General features: G+C 45.9%; 1 protein-coding gene across 1 annotated transcript in view; it reads right to left on the bottom strand.

Annotated features, from left to right (window-relative positions):
- Positions 1-15,619, bottom strand: part of SLC29A4 (solute carrier family 29 member 4) — a 48,344-nt gene that overhangs the window by 31,770 nt on the left and 955 nt on the right. The window lies entirely within an intron of this gene.

Genomic DNA, 15,619 nt, shown 5'->3' with positions numbered 1-15,619 from the left:
AATATTCAACGCAGCAATAGAGAAATTAAAATAATTATTTATTTGTCAGACAAATAAATGAGAGGCACAGTGGTATATGGTTACCAAGCTCTGGCCTGGCTCCTGCCATTATGGCCAGCCCTTATATTCCCTTAATCCAGCCCCCTTTGCTCCTCCTGTGGCTGCCTCTGTCCAATCAGCCTAGTTGGATTTCCTATTGGCTGATTGCTATATCCAATCCTAAAAGATACACCCACATCCTCCTGTCCTTATATGGAACACAAACAGCTATATATTGTTACATCTATAAATGACAAATAAGTAGTAATATATCTTACATGTGTCTCAACAAGGAATCTTAATTACCAGCTCACCTCTTGCCCTCCCTGCCCTATTGCCTTCTAAAACAAATGGTTAATCTTAAATTTTTATCTTAAACATATGTCAAGGATCTTGAGTTTCACATCAACATTGAAAGATATCCTTCATTTGAAGGTTTCTAAACAAATGTCTGACAGCCATATATCAGGACAGCATTTGATGGCGTCTTCTTGTCTGGCAAGAGGCTGGGCTCAATGGCCCCTGTAGTCTATTCCAACTCTAGGACTCTATGATTCTATGAAATAAGAATCTAACATCTAAATTTGTTACTTTCTAAATCCTTTGCATAGTTACATTTAAGCCAATACATTTAATACACAACACAAGTAGCCTCTTAAAAAGAATAAGGTCTTTGTAAAAAGGGAACTCAGTTTAAAACAGTTTCAGAAGAAACCTCTTCAGTTTACATCCCCCCCTTCTCCAGCCAGCTGCTTTTCCCATTAGCTCTTCCCAAACTCTCTCAGTTTAAGAAAGAAACAGTTTTAAAAAGACTTCCCAAAAAAAAAAAGCCTCTCTTTCTCTGTCAGCTAGATGCTTCTCCCCATTTGCCTCTGGCCTTAGAAAATACAGCTCAAGGTTTAAGAGAGGCCCATGGTATCATTTTACTATTTGCCCATTCCTAATTATATTTATCTCTGCCTTTGTTATCTTCTGTAACATGTAGGGTCAATGTCCTGCTCTTAGTCTGTATTTTCAGCTTTTACGACTTTGAGAATTGTTTTCTGCTATCAATCAAAGGGGCCCCTTGTCTTAGGAGAATGGCCAAGGTTTTCTCTGCCTGGCATGAAACGTTTGAAAATTAAGCCCTCTTTAATATACAAGTCCTGATCAAACATTAATAAAATGCAGGCTTATGCCTGATGCCTCATTCCCCCCTTTCAAGCTCAAGGACCTTCATCCCAAGTGTCCTTGATAGCTTGACCTTCATCATATTCCTGAGGTAAAGCTCTGTATAGGGCCATGATATGAGGTAGAGTTTCATTTGAAACCATCTTGCTAATTGTACTTCTAAAACATGAAATGATACATGGCATCATACATAAGACCATTACCACTACTGTCAAGAAAAACAAGCAAGACAATAGTATCCCTTTGAGTCCTGTGACATTAGGTAACCAATTGGTGAGCCATCCCATATCCCATCCTTCCCATGTTTGTACTGGGACATGTGCTATATTCTCCATCTTTGTGGCCAACACACGGATTGCCTCACCATTATCTGAAATGTTAAAGCAACAGGCATTCCCTGTCAAGTTCAAGACTCCACATAGGCCTCCCTGCTTGGCAAGTACATAATCCATTCCCATTTTCAGCTGCAAAATGGCGGCTCTACTTTCATCCAACTGTTGTGCAATAAGTCTCAAACTCTTGGCCGTTGCATTGGTTACAAGTTCCACTACTGCTTGCAATCGAATTATTCTGTTTAGATTATAAATAGGATCCCATGCCCCTTGTATGAGCTCACCAGGATTCCAGGAGGCAGGATCATAATAGGCTATAATGCGCTCTGGTGGCCAATCATCAGTACCGCTCCAACTTTGGGTACTTCCTCCTGCTATATGAGAAATATCAGCGTTTCTTCGTGTACGCTTGGGCAAATTAGTGGGCATAATCCACATTGGTGGCAATACCCATCCCAGGAAACAAGTCCCACTCCATTTGGAGGGGAGTTTCTTGTATGCCCATTCTCCACATATCCACCACAACCATCGGGTCTGAGGTCTTTGGTACGTGGAGTACAGAAGGCGAAATAGCAAAAGAGGTAGAGAGTTCACAGTGCAGTATGTTAGATTGCCTTTTTCTGTCACAGTTATGTTCCATACCACTTTCCATGCATGAATAAAAGGAGGTGCACAGGGCAAGGCATCCCGAGTTCGATAGGTAGTATCGTGTGCCCAGGTATTCTTAATATTATCCCAAGTATAGTGACAATGAGAAGAGCCTATCATGGTAGAATCAGCTGCATCTGATGATCTATGTACACAGAATTCCCCTTGTACAGGTATAACTCGTAATGGTTTAGTTGAGTTCCATCCGGGGAAATTCTGTACTTCTGTTTGTTGTGGTATTTCGCTTACCATACCAATGGCATCTAATGGTATCGGTAATAAGGGCATACCTCCCTCTGAATCATCTGGCCCGAGAGAGCAAACAAGGCAATTGGTCCTATTTGCAACATTGGCTACCATTTCAGCTAAACCTACCCACATATTGTGGTCATGGTGGAATCCATATTTAGTCAATTTGGCCAGATTTAAGGACCCTTCCCCTTCCCAAGGGATCAGGATTAATAATAGAATCATGTTGATGTCTAGCATATGCATTCCTTCCACAAAAGATTACCTTATAGTGATAGCAAATAAATATTAGTCCCAATATAATTCCCCCAGTGACAGAAATGGGGAACCACCAAGACCAAAACATATATCCCGAGGATCCCCAATGAGTAATATCTCTGATAATTGTTCCACAAGGGGGGGGCAGTCAATCAATTGTGGGGCAGTCAATCAATTGTATAAGAGAATCTTTCCTTTCACAATCGCTGGTTCAGATGCTCCTCAAGCTTCAGGCGTGCGCAGGTCAGCCAGCTTCCAGGTTGTGGCTGCAGCAGGCCGGTCGTCTAATGTTGCCCGTGACCTAGCCCGTTCCCGGTAGGGCTAGATACAGGGGTTTTTGGAGAGAGTCAGTTTAAGAGGATTAGAGGGGTCACCTTTGCACGTCCAACTGCCTTCGGACTTCTTCAAACGGGAGTGATGAATCCAGGGGGTCACCTCAGCTACCTTCACCGCTGTTGGAGTAGAGAGCAAGACGGTGTAAGGTCCACGCCACTTAGGTGCAAGTGGATCACGTTTCCACTCTTTCACCCATACGCTATCGCCAGCCTGGAACTGATGAATCGGCTCGGCAATGCTGCACGGCGTGCGCTCGAGGGCCCACCTGTTAAGAGAAACAAAAACACGGGAGAGAGATTGCACTTGTCCCTGTGTCACATGGTCTCCTATTTGTTTAAGATCAGCTGAAATATCCTGAACAAAGGAGGGCGGTCTCCCATACAGGAGCTCAAAAGGTGACAACTTAAGTCTTTTTGTGGGTGCACACCGAACACGAAACAGTGTTATGGGTAACACATCTACCCATCCCAATCCCGTTTCCTGGGTTAATTTTGCCAATTGGGTTTTCAGAGTCCGATTCATTCTTTCAGTTTTCCCTGAACTCTGAGGCCTATAGGCTGCATGCAGTCTCCATTTCACTTGTAGGACTCGACATACTTCTTGTACTACTTGATCAATGAACGCTGGCCCATTGTCACTTCCAATGCATCTAGGTAATCCAAACCTCGGGATCAATTCAGTGAGGAGTCTCTTAGTTACCTCTCGTGCCTTTTCAGTTCGGGTGGGAAAAGCTTCAACCCATCCGGTAAGAGTATCTACAAACACAAGGAGATACTTGAATCCCTTAGAAGGGACCAGCTCTGTGAAGTCCACAATTAGGCTTTCCATGGGGACATATCCCACATGTTGGATTCCAGGAGGTTGTACCGGTCCCTGCCTGGGATTGTTTTTAGCACAAAGAACACATTTCTGTGAAATGCAAGTTGCTAATTGTGATAGATTAATAATATACAACTTCCGACTGAGACTCTCTCTGGTTGCAGTACCGCCAAGGTGAGTAGATTCATGATAATTTCTTACAATTGTGCCTGCTAGATGATGAGGTACATAAATCCTATTGTCTGGCAGGATCATCCAACCGTCCTTCACAACTGCTCCTTCCTGTTCAGCCCACTTCCTCTCTTCTGGGGTATAGTGAGGTTTAACTTCTTCTGGAACTACCTCTGGTATGAGGGCTGCTATAAATCCTCCCACAGGCTTTTGGGCTGCCTCTCGAGCTGCTTTGTCAGCAGCATGATTTCCTCTGGTTATTGGATCCCTTCCTCGTCCATGACCTTTGCAGTGCATTACAGCAATCTGTTCTGGAGCCCATACTGCTTCTAACAGGATTTCTACTTCAGGTCCATATTTCAAGGCTTTCCCGTGGGCTCCTATTAGACCTCTTTCTTTCCATAGAGCACCATGTGCATGCAGGGTTAAGAAGGCATATTTAGAATCAGTATAGATGTTTGCCTTACATCCGGCTGCCAATTGCAGAGCTCTAGTTAAACCTATAAGTTCAGCTTTTTGTGCCGAGGTGCCAGCAGGCAAAGCTTCAGCTTCCACAACTTCCTCATTGGTGACCACAGCATATCCTGCTCGTCTGGCACCTTCATGCAGGTAACTGCTACCATCAGTATAATATACAACATCTGGATTTTTCAATGGTTCATCTTTCAGATCGGGTCTACTGGAATAAACTTCATCCATTATTTGGAGACAATCATGTGATTCTTCATCATCTACCTCTGGTAGGGGCAGCAAAGTCGCTGGATTGAGCATATTCACTACTCGTAGATGAATCCTGGGATTTTCACACAATAGGCCTTGGTACCTAGCCATCCTTGGGTTCGTTAGCCAATAACTACCCTTATATTCCATGAGTGTCAGAACAGCATGAGGTACATTCACATACATCGTCTGGCCGAAGGTAAATTTATCAGCTTCTTTGACAAGGCTTGCAGTGGCCGCTACTGCCCTTAGGCATGGAGGCCATCCTTTTGCTACTGAGTCCAATTGTTTTGACAAATAAGCTACTGGACGGTTCCAACTTCCTAATCTCTGGGTCAGGACTGCCGCTGCAATCCCATTCTGTTCATGTACATACAGCTGAAAGGGTTTTTCCGAATTAGGCAGTCCAAGGGCTGGGGCCTCCATAAGTCGTTGTTTGATAACTAAAAAGGCTTGTTGCTGCTCAGGTCCCCATACGAATGGGTCCTTTTCTGCACCTCGAGTGCTTTCATGTAAGGGTTTGGCCAGACTGCTGAAATCAGGTATCCATAGTCTACAAAACCCTGCTGTTCCCAGGAATCCTCTGAGTTGTTTCCTTGTGGTAGGTTCCTTGATAAGGCAAATAGCTTCTTTCCTCTCTGGCCTCAATGCTCGTTGTTGGTGTGAGATGTCAAAGCCCAAATATTTGACCTTTTCTAAACATATCTGTGCCTTTTTCTGGGAAACTCGGTAGCCAGCTTCCCAGAGCAAGTGGAGCAGTTCCTCTGTACCTTCTTTACAGGTATCAAAATCCTTTGCTGCTAGTATAAGGTCATCTACATATTGCAGAACCACCTTTTCTCCAGGTATTGAGGGGTAACTTGTTAGATCCTTCGCCAAGGCAGTGCCAAATAAAGTTGGGGAATTTTTGAATCCCTGGGGCAATCTCGTCCAGGTTAGCTGGCCTTTTGTTCCTGTTAAAGGGTCTTCCCACTGGAAGGCAAATATAGGTTGGCTCTGTGGTGCCAGCCGGCAACAGAAGAATGCATCTTTCAAGTCCAATACAGTAAAAAATGTTGCTTCTGGTGGGATCAAACTCAGCAGGGTGTATGGGTTTGGTACATTTGGGTGCAAGGTCTCGATAGCCTGGTTTACGAGCCTCAAGTCCTGCACTGGCCTGTATTCATCTGTCCCAGGTTTTCGAACAGGCAAAAGGGGTGTGTTCCATTCTGATTGGCAGGGCTTAAGCAGACCATATTTTAATAGGCGGTCCAAATGTTTCTGGATGCCCTCTGCTGCTCGCCGGGGTAAAGGATATTGCTTTACAGATACAGGGGTAGCCATAGGTTTTAAGGTTACTACAACTGGAGCTATATTCTTGGCCATTCCTGGTGGGCTATTTTCGGCCCATACTCCTGGTGGCACCTGTAGAGTTCGGAGGAGCTTGTTTAACTCTGTATCCAATGTGGGTTGGACTTGCAGGGCTGACATTAGGCGCCATGATTGTTCCTTAGGTACTGAGAGGGAAATTATTCCTGCTGCCTTTGATGGCAGTTTCATTTCTGGACCTCGAGGAGTGAAGGTGATTTGGGCCTGCAATTTGGACAGCATATCTCTACCTAAGAGAGGTATTGGACACTCGGGTATATACAAAAACTGATGGGTTAAACGATGTCCCCCAATCTGGCATTCCAAAGGTTGGAGGAAAGACCTCTTAGCTGACTGACCAGTGGCACTTTTAATGACTACACTTTTGGATGCCTTTTTCTGCAATAGTTCTGGGAGTACTGAGTATTCAGCCCCAGTATCAATCATAAAGTCTATTAAATGGCTTCCTAATTGGATCGTGACCGTGGGCTCCTGGAAGCCTAACTTTATGGAGTCCGGTCTTTCCTAGTCTTGGGTAAAATCCTCCTCTGCCAGTCCAATGACATTGTCCCTACTCCGTCCTTGTCCAGGTCTCTGATATCTTCCATCTCGGATCATTCCCCGTCCCCGTCCCTGGTTTCTTGGGCCGGAGCCTGGGCCTGGGCCTGGGCCTGGGCGTACTTCTTCCAACCTCAGGGGTTCAGGACACTCCCGCTTCCAATGACCCTCCTTCTTGCAATTTGCACATTGATTCCTTCCCAGTGGTGGATTCCTTCCCCGCCCTCTTCCTCCATTTAAGGGGCGGTAGTCTTGCTTCACTGCTGTGGCTAGCATTACCATCTTTTCCTTCTGCCACTTCTTCTTCTCTTGTTTCTCAGCCTCATCCCTATTCCGATAAACTCGGCGTGCAATGGCCATAATTTGGCTCATCAGCATCCCTTCCCATCCTTCTGATTTCTGAATTTTCTTACGAATGTCAGAAGCGCACTGGGCCACAAATGTAGCAGTAATCATTCTGCTGTTTTCAGGGGCTTCAGGGTCAAAAGGAGTCCATATACGATAGGCTTCTTGCAGCCTCTCTAAAAAGTCTCCTGGACTCTCATTTGGTTTCTGTTCTACTTCTGAGACTTTAGACATATTAGTGGGCTTCTGGCATGCCCTGCGGATACCTTGCACAAGCGTCTGGCGGTAGGTGGTAAGTCTGGCCAGGTGAATTACATTGTTTGGATCCCAATTAGGATCTTCCAAGGGAAAGTTGTCTTGGAGATGACGGTCAATATTAAAAATATTTCCCACTCTGGCCTGCTCACGCAAATATATCTGTGCCTTTTCAATTATGTCTCTCCTTTCCTCAGTGGTGAACAGAGTATTCAGGAGCTGGCGGCAATCTGTCCAAGTAGGACTATGAGTATTTATTATTGAAGTCACCAAGTCCATCATAGCCTGAGGTTTTTCTGCAAAAGATGGGGTGTGTGTTTTCCAATTCATCAGATCCGTAGTTGTGAATGGAATATATTGCAGGGTCGAAGTTCGAGGTGGCCGTGGTCCGAGTTGCCCGTTAACCAGCACAGGCTCCTCAAGTGCATCAAATATTCTTCTGAGAGGGGCTACTACGTGATCTTTCTCTTCGCTTTGCTCTAGGGGCCTCAAATCATAGGGGATGGTATTTGTCCCAAGGCGTTCTTTTAGCAGCTTTATACGCCTGGCTGTATTGCTTGCTGACCGATTAAGGTCTCCCTGTAACTTCTGTAATAATTCTCTAGGACTTGGATGTACAGGGGTTTGGGGTAGGCAATCAGTTGTTTCACTAAAAGAGACTGTAGATGGAGTTCTACTGGGACTCACAGATGGAATAACCACTTCTGCTTGGGCTTTATTATAGGCCTCCAATGCCTCCTGAAGATATTTATCATAATCTATCAAGGAATCAAGTTCTGTGACTCCAGCCCCATTATTCATTCCACTTTCTTGCCTTGGGGTTACAACTGGTGGAGTGTTTGGATTAGGCTCCCTTCGATGTGGAGCATAAGGTGGAGGTGGAAGCAGCTCTTCCTCTGGTCCCTCAAAAATGGGTTTGAGTTTATTTGGCAAGATTCCTTTCCTAGCTTCGGCTTTTACAGCCAATAATTTGCATCGTTGGACTTTGCATTCCCTTATCCATGGAGGATTTTTATTTAATGTGCTCAGCCAGGAATCTATATATGAAAATTGTTCTGGGCACCCTCCAATTTCTTTGGCGATGTTAGACCAAAGTTTGCTTACTAAATTTATATCAAAGGTTCCTTGAGATGGCCATTCAGTATTTTGCTTCGGCCACTCTAATTCACATAACGTTCTCAGGCGCTCTGGCGTCATTTTGACTCCATACGCCCCTGAGAAGGCTTTCTTAAAATTATTTAACATACATTCAAGAGGTGTATTTTCCCCTTTTGAACCCCCAACTCCCATTGTATGGCCCTGTGAAGTATCCACTCAGTCACTCACACACACGCTTCGTGGGTTTCCTTGCCCAGATGGAGTCGCCTCACTGGGAACCGAAGTACTACCCACTCCACACTCAGGTCAGCTACAGATTGCTCTGTACTTTCTCACACATACAATGCGTTAGATACTTCACCACACACTACCTCCCATTCTTCCCTTTTCCCCCACCAGATCACCATCTGATGTATCCAACCACCTAGCGTACTCAGTTCCCACTTACTGAGACGCAGAAGTTTGATCAAGACTTCTCTTCCTCCCAGTTAATTGGAGGGCCAAAAATCCCTTCGTGCACTTACCCCTGGTTGGTTCCGTTTCCCCCCGGTCCGTCGCCGCCAGTGAGCAGGGTATCAGACAGACGAGACTTCTGCGTTCCCCCTGGAAAAATTTACCAGTGCGCGCTTGGGTAAGCAGTTTAAAGATCCTCTCTCTTGTACCCTGCTCAGTAGAGCGAAGGGGCTGCGTTCCAGCAGACCACTTATCCGAGTCACAGGGCACCATAAAATGTAGCACCCTGCTTGTGGTTAACGCTTAGCTGGAATGAAATATTCAACGCAGCAATAGAGAAATTAAAATAATTATTTATTTGTCAGACAAATAAATGAGAGGCACAGTGGTATATGGTTACCAAGCTCTGGCCTGGCTCCTGCCATTATGGCCAGCCCTTATATTCCCTTAATCCAGCCCCCTTTGCTCCTCCTGTGGCTGCCTCTGTCCAATCAGCCTAGTTGGATTTCCTATTGGCTGATTGCTATATCCAATCCTAAAAGATACACCCACATCCTCCTGTCCTTATATGGAACACAAACAGCTATATATTGTTACATCTATAAATGACAAATAAGTAGTAATATATCTTACATGTGTCTCAACAAGGAATCTTAATTACCAGCTCACCTCTTGCCCTCCCTGCCCTATTGCCTTCTAAAACAAATGGTTAATCTTAAATTTTTATCTTAAACATATGTCAAGGATCTTGAGTTTCACATCAACATTGAAAGATATCCTTCATTTGAAGGTTTCTAAACAAATGTCTGACAGCCATATATCAGGACAGCATTTGATGGCGTCTTCTTGTCTGGCAAGAGGCTGGGCTCAATGGCCCCTGTAGTCTATTCCAACTCTAGGACTCTATGATTCTATGAAATAAGAATCTAACATCTAAATTTGTTACTTTCTAAATCCTTTGCATAGTTACATTTAAGCCAATACATTTAATACACAACACAAGTAGCCTCTTAAAAAGAATAAGGTCTTTGTAAAAAGGGAACTCAGTTTAAAACAGTTTCAGAAGAAACCTCTTCAGTTTACATCCCCCCCTTCTCCAGCCAGCTGCTTTTCCCATTAGCTCTTCCCAAACTCTCTCAGTTTAAGAAAGAAACAGTTTTAAAAAGACTTCCCAAAAAAAAAAAGCCTCTCTTTCTCTGTCAGCTAGATGCTTCTCCCCATTTGCCTCTGGCCTTAGAAAATACAGCTCAAGGTTTAAGAGAGGCCCATGGTATCATTTTACTATTTGCCCATTCCTAATTATATTTATCTCTGCCTTTGTTATCTTCTGTAACATGTAGGGTCAATGTCCTGCTCTTAGTCTGTATTTTCAGCTTTTACGACTTTGAGAATTGTTTTCTGCTATCAATCAAAGGGGCCCCTTGTCTTAGGAGAATGGCCAAGGTTTTCTCTGCCTGGCATGAAACGTTTGAAAATTAAGCCCTCTTTAATATACAAGTCCTGATCAAACATTAATAAAATGCAGGCTTATGCCTGATGCCTCATCAACTCCTTGTGATATAGAATGTGCAAACAATAGGATTTGTGCAATAAGCAAAAGGCATGTGAAATAGAATGGGTAAACTATTTTTTAATTTTCATGCACCTCTTTTAAAAATTCACAGAGCCGGTTTATATAACCTTTTGCTTGGGATGTGGCTGTTTGCTTGTGTTCTGATCTCAAAAGGCATCAGTGGTGAACTGGTTGTGCAAATGCTTCGCCCCAAACACGGGCCTCAGTTTGTTTCTGTCCAGTGCCATTGCAAAGCAACCCAGCGGAGCCTGGTTTGGGGCCCAAGCGTGACCTTTAGAGTAGTTCCACCATCCCTTCATATTCTTTTATGCCTTCTCTAGAATTCAGCCCTTCAAAAGCGATTCCCGGGTGGAATACACAGCGACATAGATAATAAATTAGGAAGAACAATGCAGCAAAACACTCACGTCAGCAACTGTAATAAAAGGCAGCAGACAAAAAAAATATTACAAATTGGAGACACATTAAAATGTCTGGGTAAATAAAACATCTTAACCTGGTGCCAGAAAAGAAGTCATGTGCAGATCAAGGGAAGTGATAGCACCACTCTATTCTGCCCTGGCTGGACCCCACCTAGAATACTCTGTCCAATTCTGGGCACCCCAGTTGCAGGAAGGGAACAAGGATAATAAAGGGTCTGGATAATTATTATTATTATTATTATTATTATTATTATTATTATTATTATTATACCCCGCCCATTTGTCTGGGTTTCCCCAGCCACTCTGGGCGGCTTCCAACAAAAGATTAAAAATACACTAAAGCACCAGGCATTAAAAACGTCCCTAAACAGGGCTGCCTTCAGATGTCTTCAAAACATCAGATAGTTGTTTATTTCCTTGACATCTGATGGGAGGGTGTTCCACCACTACCGAGAAGGCCCTCTGCCTGGTTCCCTGCCAGAAGGCCCTCAGTGCTGGACCTCAGTGTCCAGGGTTGAACGATGGGGGTGGAGATGCTCCTTCAGGACTACTGGGCCGAGGCCGTTTAGGGCTTTCAAGGTCAGCACCAACACTTTGAAGTGTGCTTTGAGACGTACTTAGGACAAGTCTTAGAAGGAACGTTGGAGACAGTTGGGTATGTTTAGCCCGGACAAAAGGAGACAGAGGTGGTATCAGAGCCATCTTCAAATATCTGAAAGGCTGTCACATGGAAGATGTTATTTTCTCCTGCTCCAGAGGGGAAGACCAATGGCTTCAAGTCAGAAGAAAAGAGATTCCAGCTCAACGTCAGGAAGAACTTTTAAAGCAGAGGTTGGATGGCCATCTGTCCCTGATGGTCTTGAGACGACTGTGCTGGGCCTGGGGGTAACCTGCGAAATGCTGTCTAGGACCAGTTCAGAATCTGGAGGTTCCGCTAGGAGTCAGTCCGACAGGGCCAAGGCAGGACACGAGACAGGAAACCAGGCAAGGTCAGGCACAGGATCTCAGGCAGGATCTGGCATACAGCAATGTTGTTCCCTCAACCTGGGGCAGGGTCCGACAGCCTGTTATCTCTGTCGGGGTAGCGGCCGGTCCTGATCCCCAGTGACTTACCTCCCTGTTTCGCCTGAAGGCGAGCACTCCTCCTGCGAGTACTCGGGTCTCTCCTTCTCTCAGACCTCAGTCTCTGCAGCTTGGGAGACATCGGTGGGTTACTAGACCCAGAGGCCGCCTCAGCCTCCCCTGACCCAACCGGTAGTGGAGCAGCTGTAAGTGATGGCCTTGCTGGAGGCAAGGAGGTAATCCCCGCATCTGGAGCCAGGGCAGGCTCAGGCCCCTGACTCGGCCCAGCTGGTGTTTGCTGCAGGGGAACCTGTGCAGACTGGGACTCTTCAGGATCAGGCTCCAGACTTGGTTCAGATGCCACCTGAGGCAAAGGATCCGGTGCGGACTGAGACTCCTCTGGTTCCGAGTCCGAGCAGAGTCCCAGGCCATCACAACGACGTTCTGCTCTTCCTCAAGTGCTGCTGCTCTTAGTTCTCAGTGTGGGACCCAAGAGGTTTTTTGTTGCTTCCAAAATGTCACTTCTATGATCTTAAAATACGTGTGGTTAGGAAGGGCAGTTTTCTGTGTGGAAGAGCGCAGCACTTAAGATCGGGCATCGATGCACATCTTGATACAGAAGGCAAAAAACACCTAAGCCACGATTCTTTACCCTGGTGCCCTCCAGGTGTTTTGGACGACAGTTCCCACTGGTCTTAGCCAACACACCTGGAGAGCATCTGGTCAGCAGGTGCTGGTCCAGGGGACCATCCCACATACAGAAGCCACCAAGACAGCATCTCACAAACTAAAATTATCTCATGAATTAGAAGTATCAAAAGCGCAGAGCTCAAATGACCCTTTTTATATATATATATGACATGATTTTATTTCTTATAGAAATATTGCGGCACGTGGTATATGCAGATGTCTGGCTCATTTGAGATTATATAGAACCTTTATTCTCAAGAATGATGGAACAGCATTTCTGCATTGCAGGGGTCTGTTTTCACGTATCTTTTGTATTTGCAAAGGGGATATTCATATGAGTTAATACTTTTATTATCCATTTTGGAGCTGTGCTGAACCTTTGTACTTTTGTCCTTCCGGGTTGTGATGCTTTGTGGCTTAACTTCTTGAATGTTCATCCCTTTTGTTCCATTTGCGCGCTCTCTCTTTTTGTTAACAAATCCATATTTATTTATTTTGAGAGTCAGCTAGGCAGGCAGTGGTACCTCTGACTGCACTGTCCACCATACAGTAGCTGGGGTTAGAGACCCATGGAGCAGACTGCTCTGTGCCCAGCGCAGCCTATTGCTTGTGAACCTGTTGCCAGAGGCAGGTGCCTCATTCTGTCTAATGATAGGGCCGGCTGTGTTGAGTGGGGTGGCAGGGATTGATGCCGGACGCCCATTCTCCTTCAGAGCTAAGGCCCCTTGCCATCCTTCCATTTTTCTGTGGGGCTATGAGACCCACTCTATCAGGGGGGATCACTTTGCCTTTTGGGGCAACTCAGAAGGGAGGGGGGTCTCCAACTTCACCAAGGCCCTGAAGACATTATAGTTGCTCCAACACCCCTTGAACAGGTGAATCAGGGAGAGCGAAGGTGCCAGTCTCTAGAGCAGTGTTTCCCAACCTTTTTTGGGCAAAGGCACACTTGTTTGATGAAAAAAATCTCGAGGCACACCACCATTACAGCCCCGTGACGTCAGCGCGCAGCGTCACGCCGGGAGGGACACACGAAAGTGTAAGTTTCAATTTTTTTCCCTCCCCCTTGCCGGGGAACCTCCAAGCTTTGGGGGTGGGGGGGGAGGAGGCAGCAAAGCGAGGCAGGAAGGAGAGCGCGGCTTGGCTGGGTGAGCTTTGGCAGGGAATGAGAGCCGCGAGGCGGGCGCTGCGGACGGAGGCGCTGCCCGCCGAGCTCGCAGGCAGCCAGGCAGGCAGACGGCGAGAGCCCCGCGCTGGGCGGCCTCTCCTCGTCGCCGCCGCCCCGCCTCTCGCCGCCCGACTCGCCTGCCTCCCTCCAGGCAACATCTCGCGGCACACCAGGCAACATCTCGCGGCACACTAGTGTGCCGCGGAACAGTGGTTGGGAAACACTGCTCTAGAGACCACAAGCCTACAGTTCCCCTCATACCTGGCAGGGGGTTAAGGATGTTGGGAGTCCAGTGGTGGAAGAGAAGCACTGTGAGGTTGCTGGGAATTTGCTATTTCTTCCTCGGCTGTATTTTGGAATTTATTAAGGTATCGGTCCCGAAAACATGGGAGGCAGATGGCCTAAGGGCACCCCAAATAAATAAAAGGTGACGCTTCTGTTTGGGTGGTCACAAGAAAACAAAACGTTTACCCAAGACTGGAACACACGGGGAACAAGACCCCATACATTTTAAGGCCTCGACACAGCCAGAAGACCCCTTGGTTTGCAAAATTGGCCATATGGAGTGAATGCAGGCTGCGCAGCTATCCCAGAAGCCAGAACAACAAGAGGGATTGCTGCTTTCGCTGCGCAGAAATCCCTCTTGCTGTTCTGGCTTCTGAGATTCAGAATATTCCCCCCCCCTTGATTTCCTCCTCCAAAAATTAGGTGCGTCTTGTGGTCTGGTGCATCTTATACAGCGAAAAATACGGTAAGCATAAAACCAGAAAGCGTGTTTCTCTCTTTTAGACTTTTCGGAGAACTGTGTAAATCGCAGGGAGGGAACCTAACAGAGCCCCAATCCATTCCCAGAGGAGTGCCCTAGGTTGCTCTGTTGCAACTACAGAGTCTTGCGGCAACTTAAACATGAATGCATTGGTTCCTGCACTTTGGAACTCCCTGCCTCATGATGTCGAGCAGGTGCCTTCCCTGTTCTCGTTTAGGTGCCTGCTAAAATACATTCTTGTTTAGCGAAGCCTACTTAGAAAGTTAAGGACACTTTAGTCTGTTTTAGCATTTCAAACTTTTGCATGCTTTAAAGTATCGTTGTACTTTGTTAATAATAATAATATTTTGTTCCTTTTATCTTTCTGTAAACCACTTTGACCGTTGCTTGTATACAGCCCAGCAAGGTGGATTAATGCATTCATTGTGGCACAAACTTCAGTGGGTGATATCCAAGCCACCTTACAAATGCCAACCATCTAAATAGCCACTTCCTTGTTCGCCTATGGAGAATGGAGATCACCTACAGTGGTGCCCCGCAAGACGAATGCCTCGCAAGACGGAAAAATCGCTAGACGAAAGAGTTTTCTGTTTTGGAGGTGCTTCGCAAAACGAATCTCCTATGGGCTTGCTTCGCAAGACAAAAATGTCTTGCGAGTTCCTGCGGGTTTTTCCCCCTCCCCCCCTTTTCTAAGACACTAATCCGCTTATCAGCTGATCCGATAAGCCGATAAGCCGCTAAAAGCCGCTAATAGCGCTAATCCGTCAATGGGCTTGCTTTGCAAGACGAAAAAACCGCTAGATGAAGAGAATCACAGAATCGTCTTGCGAGGCACCACTGTACTCACAATCAGCTTTTTTAAAGTAAGAAGGGGATGAGGTCCTCCTTCTATCTCCCCCTCTACCCACGCTGAGCCTGCAAGTCCATGCGCGTGCCGCAAGCAACCAATATAAACCCGCTTAAGGCAAACTGGCTAATAAAAATCCTGACTGGTGAGCAACTTTTTGTGCATGTGGTGTGGGTTTGCAAACCTGATGTGATGTCACCCCAAAACCCGTACGAACCTTAACTTGGGAATTTATTAAGAGAAGGTGATGGGAGTTGTAGTCCAACACATCTGGAAGGTGCCAGGCCAGGTGAGAT

This window comes from Podarcis bocagei (assembly GCF_964188305.1).
Source record: "Podarcis bocagei genome assembly, chromosome: 14".
NCBI lineage: Eukaryota > Metazoa > Chordata > Lepidosauria > Squamata > Lacertidae > Podarcis > Podarcis bocagei.
This window is presented reverse-complemented; position numbering and strand designations above follow the sequence as displayed.